The sequence below is a fragment of the Ursus arctos genome, unplaced genomic scaffold, assembly GCF_023065955.2.
Source record: "Ursus arctos isolate Adak ecotype North America unplaced genomic scaffold, UrsArc2.0 scaffold_19, whole genome shotgun sequence".
NCBI lineage: Eukaryota > Metazoa > Chordata > Mammalia > Carnivora > Ursidae > Ursus > Ursus arctos.
In genome coordinates this window covers 17,942,751-17,961,716 of record NW_026622863.1, presented here as the reverse complement: position 1 = coordinate 17,961,716, position 18,966 = coordinate 17,942,751, and the positions used below count along the sequence as shown (strand labels likewise).

The 18,966-nt window shown below is 36.2% G+C and overlaps 1 protein-coding gene across 1 annotated transcript in view; it reads left to right on the top strand.

Moving 5' to 3' along the window:
• Positions 1–18,966, top strand: part of CDH8 (cadherin 8) — a 355,394-nt gene that overhangs the window by 157,981 nt on the left and 178,447 nt on the right. The window lies entirely within an intron of this gene.

Sequence of the window (18,966 nt, the reverse complement as noted above, 5' to 3'; positions counted from 1 at the left end):
TAAAGTCGGTGGCTTATTGGCTGTGTGATGCTTATCAAGTAACATTTATAAATCTTTTTAAGTTTTGACTCCCCTGTCTGTAAATGGGGTATGGGATCTACTTACTGGTGTTATGATAAAGATCAGTCAAGTAATGAACATCAACTATATGGTGCATGACGTGTGGTAATCATCCAATGGATGGAAAGCACTAGATTTGCTGTTAGATTCCTTATTTATAAATCAGGATCCTGATGTCTATCCACTGGAGTTCTTTATGAAGATAGTAGTAGTAGTAGTAGTCGTAATAGTAGTAGTAATATTGCCAATATTAAACCCAGCCAATATCTCGAATCTGGGGGTACGGACTTTAGAAATCATTAAGTTATTTTAAAAAAACAAAACTTTTTTTTTTAATGATTAGGAAAGTAATTTTATAAAATGATGGTTTTTGCAAGTGAAGATATATCTTCATCTTAATTTTAACAATGTATTAAGACAGTAAAGCCACTTTTTCAGACTTTTTATAATCCTGTGGGAGTTTCGGTAGTGCATATAAAAAATATTACAAATAACATCATCTTTTGTGTGAATTTTTATTTTGTATCTTGTGGTTTGGTCTGCAGATTTCCAAATTGAAAAATTCCTATTACAGCTACATACACATATAATATAATTTCTTAACTTCATGAGTTTTCAATATTATTGAGATAAATTTCCATGTCTTACCATTAAGTCAATTATTAATTAAATTAAAATTTTAAAGCCTCTCTTTGCTTTTTTTTTTTAATTCAAAGAGTAAAATCCTCATGCATTTAAAAGTGAGAAGAAGTACATTTATATATAAATAGGTCATGGCTTAAAATTGAATTTAGATTTAGGAACAGGAAAGAACACTTCTAAAACACATTAATTAGGAGCATAATTACATATTCTTCTTCAGCGAAGAAGGAAGACCATCATAAACTTCATCTCATTTGGGCTCCTTGATAACCCTTGGGGAAGTGGCAGAGAAGGTAGTCAGCTGAAAGAGAGAGAGAGAGAGCGAAGTCTGGAGATGTCCTTTTGGCCAAAGTCACAATGACAGAGTTGGAAACAGAACTGGGGCTTATACCCAGGTCCTTAATTTCAAAGCCATATTTGAACTTCACTTTCCCCAGATAATAACTATGATATAGGGGCTTCTGTAAAACAGAAATTACTGATTGCTTAAGTGAAGTTGAATCATTTTCTCCTTTGCTCTTTGCTTATTTGTTCACTCAGATCTTTTTGTTCACCAGCAAAAATTAATTCAGCATTCACTGTGTGCCAGGCATTGAATTAAATATAAGGAGAAAAATTCACAAAGGTTAATGTCAGCCTGCAAGTATCTCACATCCCATTTTGGAAGACAGATTTTTGCTTTCAACATAAACACATGGAAGCATGGTGATACCATTTAAATAATTTATATATCAAGAATAAATTGCTATGAAGTATAGATAATAAAACCCCCCTACTATGTCAGAGGATTTGGTCTCATTGACATATATTGCCATTTGCTTAATCAAATGTCAGCAACATTTAATATTTGCATTTTCACCCAGCATAATGAGTGTCTGTCTCAACATACATTTATTTTAACTTTATCATTTCTAATTTGAAAACTACAAAATTATCTGGTTTATATTTTAGAAGGTGTATTTTCATACTATTGTGGGAAATGTAATGGGGAGAAATACTAGTAATTGTTTAACAAATATTGGCTGAGTGAAGTCGTGATTTTTAATAAAAGCAGACACAATGCTGAAGGAAATAGAGGCTAAATCCAATAATCAATAATCAGCCTAAGTTATTTTCTTGCAACATAAATATGTACAAGTGAAATATAAATATTTTTGTGTAAATGCCTCCATAAGTACACTTGAGTGTGTTCAAATGGAAGCAGAGTGTAAATTGTTCCTGTAGAATCTAAATTTGACTCTGTGAGGCCTTTTCTCTCTTAAAAAAAATTTTTTTTTGAGACTGGTATGAATGTGTGTGTGTGTGTGTGTGTGTGTGTGAGTGAGTGTGGTAGTGAAGGGCGTAAGTGTTACGCAGAAACCGATTAAGAACACTTTAATTTTTTTTATATTAGAAAAACATAGAAAAATAAATGCAAGGGAGCATTTGGGTGTTTTATTTTGTAAGCAAATGGAAAGTAGATGCACTTTCTGGTGACAAAAAGACGTGTGTCAATTACTGTGTCCTCTGGAAGATATGGAGCCAGAGTTAGGAGAACAAGTGGCTTAGTGGGTAAGGACTATAAAAGATAAAAGAAGCACTGTCTTAGTTCTGGCTGCTATAACAAAATACCTTAAACTGGGTGGCTTATAAGAAACAGAAATTTGTTTTTCACAGTTCTTGAGGCTGGAAGTCTGAGCTCAGGGTGCCCACACGGCGCGGTAGAATTCCAGTGAGGGCCTGCTTCTGGATTGCGGATTGCTGACTTCTTACATCTGTGTGCAAAGAGAGTGAGCTAGCTTGCTGGCTTCTTTGAATATGAGCACTAATACTATTTTTGAGGGCTTTACTCTCATGATCACATTGCCTGTTAAAGCCACTGCCCCTGACTACCATCACACTGGGGATGACATTTCAACCTATGAATTTTGGGAGGGACATAAACAACCAGTCTATAAGAGGCACGCAACGGGACTAGGTGGGGGAACCCATCATACTGTGATGCAGATCTGATAGCCATGCAAGTGAAGAGGAGAAGAAGCTACACAAGGTAATGCATATTTGACAGCATCTTGGCCAAACCCATGGGAATCCCTGGAGCAAAGATTTCTCTTCTTAAAAGATGTCCCATTTTTTATGTACGTGGCCAGGCTTTAATACAGTCTTGCAGTGCTCACTCATTGGCTCCAATGTGCTGGGAAGAGTAGTCCTCAGCTCGAATACTAAAAGTAATCCTAAAGATGATTCAGCTGGAAGATGTTAGGTAACTGCACTCTTAGGCAAAATCTTTGAAACCCCAAGCACAGTGGGTGTCTGTGGCTGTCACAACATGTGGCAAACGCAAAGAAGTAAACAAATTTTTACCCTATCAAGTCAGCAAATGTGATGTTTAATACAGGTATATGCAGGATTAGTAGGTGTTTGGTAAATTATTTACTTGGTCAAAACCTAATAGAGTATTAAGAAGTAGATTTATCGAAAACAGTTGAAGGCTCTAACTCAAAACCATTGAGAATGTCCACTGATTTTGACCTAGGAATTTAAATTCTAGCAAAATAGAATTTCAAGGATGAACACAGACTGACTCATTACAAAAGACCTGTTTGCCTCTAATAGAGTGCCTAACAAGTGTCCCTCTACGTGGTTGGTCTGTCCATGACTTCAGGAAGTGACGCAAAATAACTGAGTCAGAAGATATTGGCTTAAATACCATTACGCATTTCTAGTAATGTGGGTTCATTCCTCAGTTCCTTTTTTTGGTTGTTATTAGGATGTGAACCTTGTAGTTTGGTAATAATTTTGCATAAATGTTTCTCTTTAAGTTTTAAAAACAATTTAAGACAAAATTTTTAGAGCAGTATTTGGTTTAGAATATAAGAGGGAACTACAGAGATTTCTTATATATTCCTTATATATTCCTTGCCCCACAGATGCAAACTTATAAGAGAGACTTGATTAAAACTTGAAATTCCTTCACCAGAACAGTACACTTTTTACCGAGGATGAACTTATATTGACACACTAATTACTCCAAATCCATAGTTTGCCTTAGGGTTCATTCTTGGTGGCGCCGTACATTATATTGGTTTAGACATGTATATAAGGATGTATATCATTATGGTAGCATGCATAGTATTTTCACTGCCCTCAAAATCCTCTATGCTCTTTCTGTTCATTTCCCCCACCCCCAACAACCTCTGGCAACTACTGATCTTTTCATTGTGCCCATAGCTTTGCTTCAGAATGTCATGTAGTTGGCATCATGGAGTATGTAGTTTTCTTTGATTGCCTTCTTTCACTTAGTAATATGCATTTAAGTTTCCACCATGTCTTCCCATGGCTTGATCACTCATTTCTTTTAAGAGTTAAATTATATTCCGTGTCTGGATATATCACAGTTTACTTACCCATTCACCTACTGTAAGACATCTTAGTCCCTTCCACATTTTAGAAATTATGAATTCAGCTGCCATAAACATCCATGTGCAGGTTTTTGTGAGGACCTGAGTTTTCAACTTCTTGGGTCAAATACCAAAGAGTGCGAGATTGTGTGGTGAGAGTGTTTTTAGTTTTTTAAAAAATTGCCACACTGTCTCCCAAAGTGTCTGTACCATTTGCATTCTACCTCCTCACTTGAATTTGTTGTCCATGCTCTAGATTTTGGCCATTCTAATAGGTGTGTAGTTGTATCTCATTGCTTTAATTTGCATTTCCCTGATGACGTATGATGTAGTGAATCATGTTAATAAGCTTATTTGCCATCTCTGTGTCTTCTTTGGTGATGTGTCTGGTAAGATCTTTGGCACATTTTTTTTTAAATTAGTTCCTTTGTTATTGTTTAATTTTAAGAGTCTTGTGTGTATTTTAGAAAACAGTCCTTTATCAGATATGTCTTTGCAAACATTTTCTTCAAGTTTGTGGCTTGTCTTCTCATTTAGTGAAATATGGTACCTTTTACAGAGCAGGAATTTTAAGTTTTAATCAAGTCTCTCTTATAAGTTTGTTAATGGATTTTGTCTCTGCCATTGCATCTAAAAAGTCATTGCCAAATGCAAGGTCATGAACATTTTTTTCTATGTTCTAGGAGTTTTATAGTTCTGTGTTTTATATTTAGGTCTGTGATCCATTTTGAATTAATATGTGTGAAGGATGTAACGTCCATGGTGAGATTTTGTTTTGTTCTGTTTTTGCATGTGGATATCCAGCATCATTTGTTGAAGAGATTATCTTTGCTCCACTGCTTTGCCTTTTCTCTTTTGTCAAAGGTCAGTTGACCTTATTAATGTGATCCCATTATGGACTTTCTATTCACTTTCATCGAACTTTTTGTCTGTCCTTTCACCAGTATCACACTGTCTTGATTACTGTAGCTCTGTGGTAAGTCTTGAAGTCAGGAAGCATCCGTCTTTCTGATTTGTTCTCCGTCAGTATTGTGTTGACTATTCTGGATCTTTTACCTCTCCATATAAACTTTGGAATCAGTTTGTTGATATCCATAAAATAATTTGCTGATATTTTGATTGGGATTGCATCGAGTCTATAGATCAAGCTGGGAAGAAATGACATCCAGATGTCATTGAGTCTTTCTATCCATGAACATTGAATGTCTCTGTATTCATTTAGTTATTCTTTTATTTCATTCATCAGAAGTTTGCGGTTTTTCTCATAAAGATCTTGTATGTATTTGTTAGATTTATATTTAAGTATTTCATTTTTGGGGTGCTAGTATAAAAGGTATAGTGTTTTTAATTTCAAATATATCATTGTTACATAGGAAAACATTGACTTTGTATCCTGCAACCTTGCTGTATTTGCTTATGAATTCCAGAGGGTTTTGTTGTTGTTATTTCTGCCATTTCTTTTGGACCTTCTGCATAGATGTTCATGCCATCTGTGAACAAAGAGGTTTATGTCTTCCTTCCCAATCTGTATACCTTTTTATTTCCTTTCCTTGTCTTATTGTATTATGATTTCCAGTATGATGTTGAAAAGAAGTGGTGAGAAGATACATTCTTGTCTTGGACCTGATCTTAGTAGGAAAGCTTTAAGTTTATCACTTTTATGTATGATATTAGTTGTAGAGTTTTTGTAGATAGTCTTTATGGAATTGAGAAAGTTCCCTTCTTCTTTTAATATTTTAAAGATGTATTTATTTATTTTAGAGAGAGAGAGAGAGAGCAGAGGGAAGGGGCAGAGGGAGAGAAAGAGTGTCCCAAGCAGATGCTGTGCTGAGTGCAGGGCCCGATGTGAGGTTAAATTTCATGACCCTGAGATCACAACCTGAGCTGAAACCAAGAGTCTGATGCTTAACCAATGGAGCCACCCAGGCACCCCTCTTCTATTTCTATTTTATTAAGAGTTTAAAATCATGAATGGGTGTTGGATTTTGTTAACTGCTGTTTCTTCATCTGTTGATATGATCATCTGAAATCTCTTTTTTAATCTGTTGATGTGATGGATTTCATTAATTGATTTTTGGATGTTGAACCAACTTTGGGTATCTGGGATAAATCTCATTTGGTCATGACATCTAACTCTTCTACTTTTTTTGGACTCAAGTTGTTGATATTGTATTGAAGATTTTGCATCTGTGGTCTTCAGAGATAGATATTGGTCTGTAGTTGTCATTTCTTGGAATATCATCTGATTTTGGTATTAGAGTAATGATGACCTCATAGAATGAGTTAGGAAGCATTTCTTCTGCTTCTGTCCTCTAGAAGAGCTTGTAGAGAATTGGTATAATTTCTTTATTATTTGGTAGAATTTACCAGTGAACCCATCTGGGCCCGTCCTCAGTTCCTTTTTATATCAGGATTTTGGCCTTACCAGGAAGAGCCAGACTTATAGCTATAATGATCAATATTGTGACAGTGAACATTCTCTCAGTAGGCTATGAGATTTGAACATATTTATGATATTTTAAAAAAGATTGCCCATTGGCAACTGTCATCAAGTTCTTAGTACTAGAATATTTTTAATAAAAAGAAACCAGAGCATAAGAGACAAAAAAAAAAAAAAAATCCCATATGTGTCTTATTTTATCCTCACAAGAATGCTAAGAACAGAACTCTGGACTTTGGAACAGATAAGTTCTGCCATCTCCTTACTTGTTACATTTCAACTTAATAGAATTATTTTTTGTTGCCATAACACATCAATCTTTCTACCTCAGGGAGAGCTCCTTCTCTTGTTTCAGATATAAACTTAGATTGCAGAGAGATTTGCCATTTGTTCTGCTTATTATCTTCTTTGAGCTTATCATAGTCAGTAATTATCTTACATATTGACTTGTTTATATTTTTAGGTTCTAATGCTGGAAGTGGATAGTCTATGAAGGAATGGAGCTTGTCAGATTTGTTCATTTTACATCCCTATGCCTAGCAGAATTTTTGGCACCTAGAAGTCCTTCAATAAGTATTTTAAATATGAATACAAGAAAGAAAAGTAAAGCAAAGGAAGGGTGGAAGGCAGAGGAAGGGAGGAATGGATTAGTAGAGAGAAAGAAAACGCTTGCCGTAACTCATAGAGATATGTAATGAACCAGGAAGGGAATACAGCTTGGGTTCTACTCTGTGTTCCTTCTGTTTGTTCCTGTGGTGGGAATAACCCTGCTGTAACCTCAGATGTAGCTTTGTTGTGGTTGTTGGTGAGATTCACTTAGAGCTAAAATTCATACCATTTCCAAGTCTCATACTATGTCTTAAGTGTCTAGCCAACACAGTGCTATTCTTATACTTGCAAAAATGAGCCTTGAGACTGTGATAAACTCTTACTCAGATTTAGTTCTAGATCACATGTTGAGATAGAAAAGGTAATGGGCCACCACACAAGGAAGGAATGGTTATTAACATATCTTCCTATTCCAGGGGTCACTGTGATGATAATAATAATAATAATAACAATAACAACAACAACAATAACAACAACCAAAACAACAACAAAAACAACAAAAATAAGGGAAAGGAAACTATTTTTGTGTTTCTACAGTTTTCTAGGTTTGACAGAGCACTAAAGCAAACTGTAGAGGGAAGAATTTCTGTCTCCACTCTGCAAGTGACAGAACTATGTTTCAGAGAGAATGTAAGGTAAAATGCTTTCTCCATCTATAAATAAAATTCCCTGTCAAATTATAACATCAGGAAGAATAACAACAACAAGAATATCAACAAAAATAACCCTCATTTATTGAACACTTACTATGTTCTTGACATTGTGTTAACTGGGTCTGCATGCATAATCAAATTTATTTTAATTTATTGCACGCAGTATTTTGAGATGGTTTCTCATGTCATCTCAGTTTTACTTATGAGAGAACAGAGGGTCAGAATTGATACATTTCACAAGGTGCTTGAAGCAAGATTCCAAGTGAGTCTGTCTGATTTCAAGTTTCAATTTTTCAACAGTCTCCTATACCCCCACTTGACTTCCAAGTATTGTAGCTGATCCCTGGGGCTATCATTGGCTTAGAAAGGGACTTATAAAGCTTTGAAGCAGGTTCAGGTATACAATATACCCAGACATAGGAGGCAGTTTGGTGTCAGAGAAGATGTAAGCAGTAGTAATTGTAAAATGAATTGCCACTTTTTTATGAATAGCTTTAAAAGGCTGAAAATAGCTTATTTGTATCCTATAAATACTTTCTTTTTTTGTTTTCCCCTCCATGCTACCCCCAATACCATATGTTTTCTTTAACTTTTGGGGCACAGACAGGGAGAAATGTGGCATTTATTTTAAAACACTAATTTGAGGACAGCCGTGAGAAAACACTTGCAGTCCATCCTAAGTGATTGAAGATGGAAAGTCTAAATGAAATGCAAGGCAAGTGAATAATAAATGCTTAATTATCTACAGAAACCAGGGTAAAGTTGCAGGACAGTCTAAACTTTGCTCCAGGCAAGAAAGAGTATGAAAAATAACCTGCTTAAAAATAAACTAACTTAATTCATTGACCTTTTTTTTTTTTAAACTCAGAACATCGTTCTTCATTGGATACAAATAACATTTGTCTCAATAGAACCTGTAAAAATGAGCTAAGGAAAAAATACTCTGGGGGAAAAAAAAATCCATGTAATGAATGGTTCTCTTTTAGAAAAATCCAGATAATACATGGAGTCTTCATGGAATGCATTCATGGAATTGAGTCATTTTTATGCATTCTGAGTCGGAGTGATAAATTGCAAACACACAGGATGTCTTTTTTAAAAAATCAGTATTGCATGGATTATCATTTTCCCTTCCAAGGGGACTGGCTAAAGAATATTCTTAGTGCAGATCTTTAAGAAGAAATATTCAGATAAATTCAGGCAGACCAGCAATTGTAGGATATGCATTGATAAGTGAGAACGTCTTGGTAATTCACATCTATCAATGGACTATCACTCAGCTATCGGGGAAAAAAAATGAAATCTTACCTTTTGCAATGACTTGGATGGAAGTAGAGGGTATTATGCTAAGTGAAATAAGTCAATCAGAGAAAGACAATTATATGATTTCACTCATGTGGAATTTAAGAAACAAAACAGAGGATCATAGGGGAGGGGAGGAAAAAATAAAATAAGACAAAATCAGAGAGGTAGACAAGCCATAAGGGATCCTTAACTCTAGGAAACAAACTGAGAATTGCTGGAGGAGAGGTGGTTGGGGGGATGGGGTAACTGGCTGATGGGGATTAAGGAGGGCACACAATGTAATGAGCACTGGGTATTATATACAACTGATGAATCACTGAACTTTACCTCCGAAACTAATAATATGCTATGTTAATTAATTGAATTTAAATACAATTAAGTTACATTTAAAAAAAGAAAGTTGCTAAAATTATAAAGAAATATATTTAGTCAACGTCAACACTGATAGGTCATGTTCTGTGCATCAAGGGTTCAGTATTGTGTATGATAAATCATAAAAGGAGATATATATATGGGTAACTTAAATGGTCTGATAACATAGAACACATGCCAGAATTCATGATATAGGGATGGAATGAAACACCAACTAAGTAAACGTGCAGAAAAAGAAGAACAAGGGAGCCTTTTTAAAGGCAGTGACACCAAAGGCAATGTTCTGGAAAAAATGCACACTTTAACAAGTGATTGGTGTGAGGTAGGGGAAACTGTTACATAAAGCCTTACAGCAAGAGGAAATGAAAGGGATATGTGGTCATAAAAAATGGATATTGGGGTGATATTGAGAAATTAAATAGATTTCACTTGCTCAGTGGCATCAGAAGTTTTGTATTTGTTTTTCCTTTAAGAGGTAATTCTGTATAAAATAAATATAGACTAGAAGTGGGTGACCAGTAAAGGGGAAGAGGTGGGGATGGCGTCTTAGTAACATGTGGGGACTCTTCTAAGTCTCCTGGAAGGACAGGGGCTCTCCCTGGAGAAGTCAGGCATGAAGCCAATGAACAGGAGGATTTGAACGGGAGCCAAAGAGTAATTTTCTCACCTGTGGGGATATCCCCCTGTTGCACTCTTCATTCAGTTTATGTTTTCTTTAACAGTGGAGTGCATAGATTTCTATAATTTTGGAGGAAAGAATACACACAGAGAGACATCCCTTTTCAAACATCGTGCACACACACACACACATTCAGAGCAACTGAAGAGGGGTGGAAATTATCAGTGTGTGAGTCTGCTTGCTTTAGACCAAAAGAGAGGATGGAGAAAAACAGCAGCCTTTCTTATGTTCCTTCTTCTACATTTCTGGTAGAAGAACCACCAGTGGATACTGAGTACAGATTACAGGCAGCTACAAACTATATGCCAGTGTCTTTATTCTCTTATAATTCCTGTATCATGTAATGCAGCTATTCTAAGATAAATTATTAATTTATCTTAATTATATTGTGAGGATTTTTGAGGTCTAAAAGTCGGACAGGTAACAAGTGTTTGGTACATATAGCTCACAATAAATACTTGTGTAACAAATGGATGGGTTAAATTGTGTAATTCTACCTGTACCTAAATTTAAACATCATTACGTTGATATTGATGACAAATGTAATTTTAAATATCCAATAGATCATTCTAATCAATATTTATGGATTATATTCCCAACAAATCCTATCCCTCCCCAGTTTCACTGATGATTAAATCCTCATATCCCACTGAGCATGACAGCTGGTGCTTGCATACACTAACTTAGCAATCATTTGTTTTCCTGCTTGGAATCTCCTGTGGGAGGTAAAGTAGGTTGAGTTAAGTGTTGTGGTCAGATTGTTTTATGATTACTAAAAAGAATCTCTCTACCCCAAGCACAGAGAACAATGAAATATATTTGGGTAAATTAAGAGTACTGTTATGTCGTGTTACTTACACTTTTGGACAGAGGGAGCTGTCCTGTGCTGACCATAACTAGGTTGAAGGGATGCATTTTTAGAGAAACCATGGCTTTTGAATGTGTGTAGAGAACAGAAAGACTATGAACCACACGGACTCCTCCACATGTAACACCTTCTGTCACATTGCGGTGCTTTGGGTTGGATTTAGGTGGAAACTAAAGCTAATGCTTATTCCCAATGACATCCATTCAACCTGAGCAGACCAGCTAGCATCAAGGATTTTCCCCATCTTACTATGTATCATGTCCCTACTGAATTAAATTGTAATTTCTGTCTCTATGGTGATATTCTTTCTGTCCTTTAAAATATAGCTTTGAGTTTCATTTGGACTAGTTCAGAATGACTTGGTGAAGAAGGACAAAGCTGTGTTTGCATTGATTTTATGGGAAAGAATGGTTTATCTAAGAGTGTCACAGATTAATCAGTGTCCAAGAGGGGTGGACAACCTTTATATCAGAAGTGTGTGTGTGTGTGTGTGTGTGTGTGTGTGTAATCTCATATCTGTTGCTCTTGTGTAAGGGTAGCAGTAAGGTTTTATTTACAGTAAGAATTTATGTGTATAATTCTACCCCCCCCCCCATCGTTTTGGCCTAACTCTGTAACCCAGTGTTTAAGATTACCTAAGACTATACTAAACATATCACCAATGTTCAATAATTGTTTTTAAATATTGTGGTAAATACAACTTTAGCTGTAGCTCCCCCCAAAAGGATTATTTAATGTTCAAATGTCCTAGTTTAGAAAATAGACATCATAACATTTTATCTTTACATATATATAATTATAGGAAACTCAGAGAGGGGGTTAACTAATACTGACACCTCTCTCATTTAAGGCAAAAGTAGTCTCTGAGATAGGTTCTGATGCATGAATAAGAATTCACTAAATGGCTGGAGGAGGCAGAGGAATATACAAATACTCCATCTGTTTCCTTGTAAGTCATATTTCAGAAACATCCCTCTGAAATGATTTCCTCTGGGCTAAAACAGGAGAGATCATATTTTTTTTTGAGAGAGACAGTTAAAAAAAGAAGAATTTCAGCCATAAGTGTGAAGATCCTGTCTAGTACTCACCATGCACCCTAGTTCCTAGCACCATGCTGGCCTCATGGTAGTTGTTCAAGAACACGTTATAAATGAAACAATAAATATAGACGAAGAAGTCAAGGATGAGCATGCTTAGAGAATGGGCATCTTCAGAAGGATTTAGGTATTGTCAATTTTGGAAAAATACAGGGTATTTGGGGTTTGAAAAATGGACACTTTTAAGAAGCTTCTATCTTTGTGCTCTCTTCTCATATTTAACATATATCAGCATGTAGTCATCTGATTATTTAAGGACAATAGGTATGACATTGCTGATAACAGACCAGGGACAAAAGGATGTGCCTGTAAGTGCTATGTAAGAATATCCCATACCACCAGTGTATCCTTTTTAGATAATTTGTGTCTCCCCTTCCAGAAACAGTGACCTTTATTTAACTCATTATAATGGCACATCACTCTGGACATTATAGTCTGTTCAGAAAATCAAAGGGAAGGAAGGGACCATTTATTGATCCTCTAGTTTATACATTTCTCTTGGCTGTCTCAGTAACCATGTGAAGTGGGTGCTATGATCCTTACTTTACATAAAGGAAATAAAAGCTCTGAGCAAATTAATGTCTGGAAGATACCCAGGTTGTAAAAGTCAGAGCTGATTTCCTGACCTCATCTGTCCTATTTCAAACTCTGCTGCATTAGGTTTTCTATCTCCTAATAAAGAGGGTTGAGGTTGGAGGGTGGGGTGGGGAATGATGAAAAGTGAATGTGTTGAGGAAAAAAAAAAAGAGGAAAAGAAGAGAGAGACTGTAAACAGTTTAATGCTCTCTTTTAGATTAACATTTATTTTAAATTCAGTAAATAAATATTTATTGATCACCTCCACTCTCAGGGACAAGATGATGTATGAGGTAGACATGGCCCTGACTTCATGGAGCTTACGGAACAACTAGAGAGATGTCAACATAAGTAATTATGTTATAAATACATCAATTGGATATTTTCTTATTTATTGTCTAAAGTGTCACAAACAAAAAAACATGTAAGGGGATGAGATAATTGATTTATTGTTGTTGTAGTAATTTGAAAGATTGGGTTGAATTTCATGAAAGGGAAGTGAAAAAAATAACATTCTTGAATAATGAGAATAATTGGTTTAGATGAATATGATTATGGATGGTTCTGGAATATTGGATAAGAGAGTCTTAAATAGATGTACTTGCAAAAAATAATCAGCCTCAAACGAAACTGTCTTTAAAACCAAGGGGACTTTCCACTTGGGGCAAAATCCTGATTCAGAAGGAATTTTGGGTATAAGTAGTGGTCTTTATTCCCTAACAGAAAATTTTGTGGCTGTAATTTGGAAGTAAATGGATACCTCTACCCATCCAGGTTTAATCAATATTTATAGAGTAACTGAATTTTTCAAAGTTGTCTGTCCCTGACACTGTGCTTAGATCAATTGAAAAAGATACAAGTTTTGAGTTCTCATAGGCAGGGACTGAGGAGCATGTGGGTATATAAATAAAGCGAAAATAAAAAATTTTAATGGTTTAAAAGTTATACTAGAGGCACTTCACAATTTGTGATTATGTATAATTTCCCATTCAAAATCTTACATGCAATTGTTTTATTATGAGCCAGGCTGTTTTATCTGACCACAAGGAGCAGCAATATGGAATTCAGTAAATTAGTGATTTTAGTGTTCCTAAGGTTAACAGGGTTGAACTGGTTGGTAAATGTAAGCATAGCCATAATTAGATAGATTTTTTTTTTTTTTTTGCATTTGGAGAGTTTCTTTAAAAGTAGTTTCCATGAGCGCTAAAATTTTATTGTGTGTGACAGAGTACTATTGGAACTTTCTTTTCCATCCCATTAACTTTACTAATGTTGCCATGGTATTATCTATCTTAACAGCTACCTTTGCACTCTGACACCTGTGGATCTCTTAAAGACAGGAATTGAGATTGCCTAATTGTGCTATTTAATAACAAATACATTCAAGGGCTATAAATGGAAATAATAATAATGACTATATTTACACGATGAAACAAAATGCAAATTAGATTCCCTTGTTCTCATTCTCAGCAGAGTATAAATTAGCAACCCCAGACACAAATAGTAATAATAGAAAACACTATGTACTAGACCTTGGATAATAAAGCTAGGATGTTTACCAGTTGAAAGAGTTGGGATCAAACCTCACTGGTCTTTAGTTCCTTTTTTTCGAAAATGGGGTCAAGCAAAGAAGTAGCCCCATAAAGTTCTTACAGGGACTTATAGGAGGAATGTAAAGGAACTTGTAAGTTCTTACAGGAGCACTCTCTGTATAACTTCAGTAAGGTCACTTGTGTTTAGATGACTCCGCATCAGAGTAGCAGTCTTAGCAATCACCTTCTAATAACTTCAGAGTCCTATTGCAAAAAATCTTTTCCTTTATGAGATAACGGTTTGAACACGGATTTGTTAATAATTGGTATCAAGAAAATGTTTAGAAGTGTGGTACTAGTTGTGTTCTTTTTCTCACTCTGTGTATACACATCTGTAGTTACTCTATGGTTGTCAGAGGAAGCAGCCTCACCCACCACCATGTTCCATTTTCTATCCACCAGGTGTACCAAATTGCAGTAATAAAATATTAGAATTGTCACAATGGAATCTATTTGAGATGACATCACTTTCTATCACATTTAAAAATAGATATGGGGGAAAACACATTTAAAAACAGCATTTGTCTTATTTACATTTCATATGAACTCTAAAGTAATGTGCCTCCTACACTCTGGAAGATAGTTATTGAAGGCTGTCATCTAAAGTAACTGAAAAATATGCTGAAAGGAAGCCAAAAGACAAACAAAATCTCTGTGTTACATATAAACATTTATTTATAACAAAGCTAAGCCTCCGAAAGGTCATTGTGTTTCTGAGAAAAAGAGATTCAAAGTAGTGACAATCCGGTTTAGAATTTCAGGGGAGACAACATGGTGTATGAAGTCCTGAATGTGAACTTTGGAGTCAGAGTTAAGTTCAACTTTGGTCTCTAACATTTACTATTTTATGACCATCACGAAGATATTTCATATCCTTGAGACCCTATTCTTTACGTCTTAAGGATGGATGATTGTAGCTACTTTTAGAGCTCTTAGAAGATTCAGGTTGAGATAATATCCATAGTGTGCACAGCACACAATTTCTATTGAACTCTTCGAATACCCTTATCTGATGTAGTTAGAATTTTCATTAAAGTGCATTAACCCAAATACCGCCCCCTTGGATCTCGCATTTAACAATATTGGGTCACACTAACTAAAAATTTTTGGTAATGTATGCCATTGACTTGAGAATGGATTTGGGTGGAAAAGTGAGGTTTGTTCATGGTTAATACACACACACACACACACACACACACACACACACACACACAAAATCCTTCCCTTATTATCTTGGTGGAGCAGCCCTAGAGTGCAGGACCAGAAGGCCCAGATGTATGTTCAGATCCCTGAGCAACTGAAGAGGACATGGCATCTTCAGAGCCACTTACATGAGGTCCTGGCTTCTGCATATTTTTTTCCACCACTCGTGGTTGATGCATTGACAAAGGACTGTCTTCCTTCTTGCTGACTGCCAACACCTGTCTCTGAGTCAGTTTGTCTCATTCCTCCATGCAACCATTTCAATAAATGTCAGGGTGCTGAATTTTTACATGTGCAAATATTTATGTAAGAGGGAGAATAAGCACAACAGTAATTTGATCCTAAGGTATTCAGAATGTTTCACAGGCATAAATTAATTACAGCATGCCGCTCCTTGTTAAGTAGAACAGTACTCCTCTGGCTTTTGAGCTCCTGTGGCCAGAATTTTCCACTACAGAAAGGGAGAAGCGGAGAAAATCAGCTTTTAACTGGGCCTCCGCACATCTTCTGAAGAGGTCTTCAGATAATCATTTACTTGTATGTGTTTGCTTTTATATGGGATTCCTCACAAGTTCGCATGGGAAAAAATCATTCATGCAGTTACTCATTGAAAACTGTTAACAATATACTGAGAGACTACTGCCTGTCAGGTACTGCTGTAGGGGCTGAGTGTAAACATCAGTAAACAAGACTAGTCCATTTGCTTATTTTCTGCTCCCACTGATGTGCATGTGGGCAGAGACTTTGCAAGCTAGGTAAGGAAGAAAGGGAGTGCCAGCCAAGAGTAGTGATTATTTTGTAAAGGCTGGACAGGACAGCCTCGGTGATAATTCGACATTTGAGTGGAGATCTCACAAACATGTTTTTACAAAGAGAGGGTCAAAGAGACGAAGTGACCATGATCATCCTACCTATCGTGTGCACCTGGGACATAATAGTTGTGATGGAAATGACTTCTATCTGGTCTTATGGTTTTTATCAAAGTATTCAGGAGACTAAACCAGGGATTCATCATATATATTTTGGAATGAAAAGGATTAGAGTAGAAATACTTTTTACAGAAAAGAGGATGTTTAAAGCCTCAGTAAATTTTGACAGAGGGGCAGGCCATTTAGACGTTAAAATAAGAACAGAAACACATTGAAAACAGATTTGGTGCAATATGTGTAACGATAGAGGGATACATAAAATGATAGCAGGGTTTGGAATAGGAGAGGATGAATTTGCATTTTATAGGCATTTGCTCATGCCTGCCTCATCTTTTGGATTGTGAACTATTCCAGTCTGGAGAACTGTACCTCCTTTATCTTTGTGTCTCCAGACTTTAGGACAGTACCTGTTTCCTTAGAGGTGCTCTCTCAATGGCCACTGATTTGAATGACATTATCCAAGATTTTGTAAAGATGAGGAATTAAGAGGGTGGAAGTTTGAGGCATGGGTTCTTTACTCTTGCCCTGCTATGGGCATGCTAAGAAATTAGAGTTAAATTTGGGAGTCTTTTTACAGAATTAATATAAATTTGGAAGACCAGTCAGGAAGAAAGAAAGGTTGATTTTATTTATCATCTTCCTGATTCGCCCACATGAAGCTTCTTTGGATATTAATATCACTCACAACAGAAATGGACCCGTGGAATATCTTCCTAATAACAGATGATTTGCATATATGAATCTCATAAGGCTTATGAAATTCTATTCAAAGTCACCTAAAACATAAATGTCAGATTGGAAGGCAAATTTATTCCTGTGTCCTAGTCCAAAGAGGTTTTCTGTATCATGTGATTTCTCTTAAATACGTTGCACTTGTGCACATCCAGAGGTTACTTCTAGAGATGATATTTTATTCAGTATAACACTGCATAAAATGAGATCAGCAGGTAGTGATATCAAGATTCTCAGAATCAGTGGTTTATATTCTTTGTATTTTTGGAAGGTCAATACCAGATAAACATACAAACCTCAGTTTCTGTAATTACCATGAGCAACTGGTTGAGAGTTTGAAAGAAGCCGTTTTTCACCTTCTCTGGGTACATCTTTTGCACTGAGAGAGTCTCAGCGCAGGCCCTTTGAGCAAGCCTCATGCTTAGCATATAGGAGGTAATCAATGAGTGCCTGTTGAATCAAATTGTAGGAAGTGGGCATATAGAGAAGGTGGAACTTCACCATTCATTCATTTATGCATTCACACCGAGTATGTATTCCCATAATATGTATCTTCACTTAGATTTGTTGGAGCAAAGCCATTAAAAAGAATACATATAGCCACAAAGGAGGACAAAATGGAGAACAAGAAGTGAATGATAAGAACCAGGAAGAGAAGGAGAAGGAGAAGGAGTGTCATGTAATTGTTAAAATCTAGAACAGGAAAAGAAGATGTACTTATTTGTTACAGGTTTTTTTTTTAATTTTAATATAGAGAATAAAAATCATGAGCCACTTAATGTATTTGAAGAAACAGCTCTGATGTATTGTGACAACTGTCACGAAGGGAACAATAGATCCATAAAAATCTGTTCTTACTAACCCTATGTATGATAACTCTATTAACTAGAACACCTACCTCACTTTCCATTCTGACTGGTTTTTGCCTCTGGCTTGCCTCCTAGGGAGGTCAGACAGCCTCCTGTTAATACAAGTCTAATTATCTCTGTCCTGGAGGGACATAGAGATTCATTCCCTTCTGCTCGCTTCTCTATGATGGGGCATAATCATACATGGATTTCAATATTCACAAATGTTCTGTCTAATCATAGTTAAAATATGGCCTATGAGGGGCGCCTGGGTGGCACAGCGGTTAGGCGTCTGCCTTCGGCTCAGGGCGTGATCCCGGCGTTATGGGATCGAGCCCCACATCAGGCTCCTCCGCTATGAGCCTGCTTCTTCCTCTCCCACTCCCCCTGCTTGTGTTCCCTCTCTCGCTGGCTGTCTCTATCTCTATCAAATAAATAAATTTTAAAAATCTTTAAAAAAATAATAATAATAAAGTAAAGCCCATGATGATAAACAAGAGTGAAAAGTGAGGTGAGGTATTATGCCAATGGAAGGGAGCTGGTGGTGCTTCTTGCAGAAACACTGATCTGATTAAGAGGGAATCACACAGCAGCATTGTTCCAGAAGACGCATGAGGGGAGAGGAGGAGGAGAATTCTATTTTGAGAGAAAATGTGAAGGCAAAGAGAGAAGTCACTCTGCTGGGAAGAAAGAGCCTGCATCTCCAAAGAAGAATGTAGGAGGATTTCAAAAGCAGAACTTGCCGAATTCAACAAAGAGGTCAAGGAGAGTATTGGATTGAAAGGCACAAAAGGGGTGGTGGGAAGATTATCCAGGGTTAGTTGTGAGATCTGTGCCCCTCGAATGATTTTAAACAAATCCAGTTGTCAGAATTTTCAGTGGTTCTAATATGTAACTCCTCTGTGTACTTGAACACTTTTCAGTTCTGTATATCTCAGTGTTTTTATCAGAGTCTTTAGCCGACAAGAAAAATGTAGCACA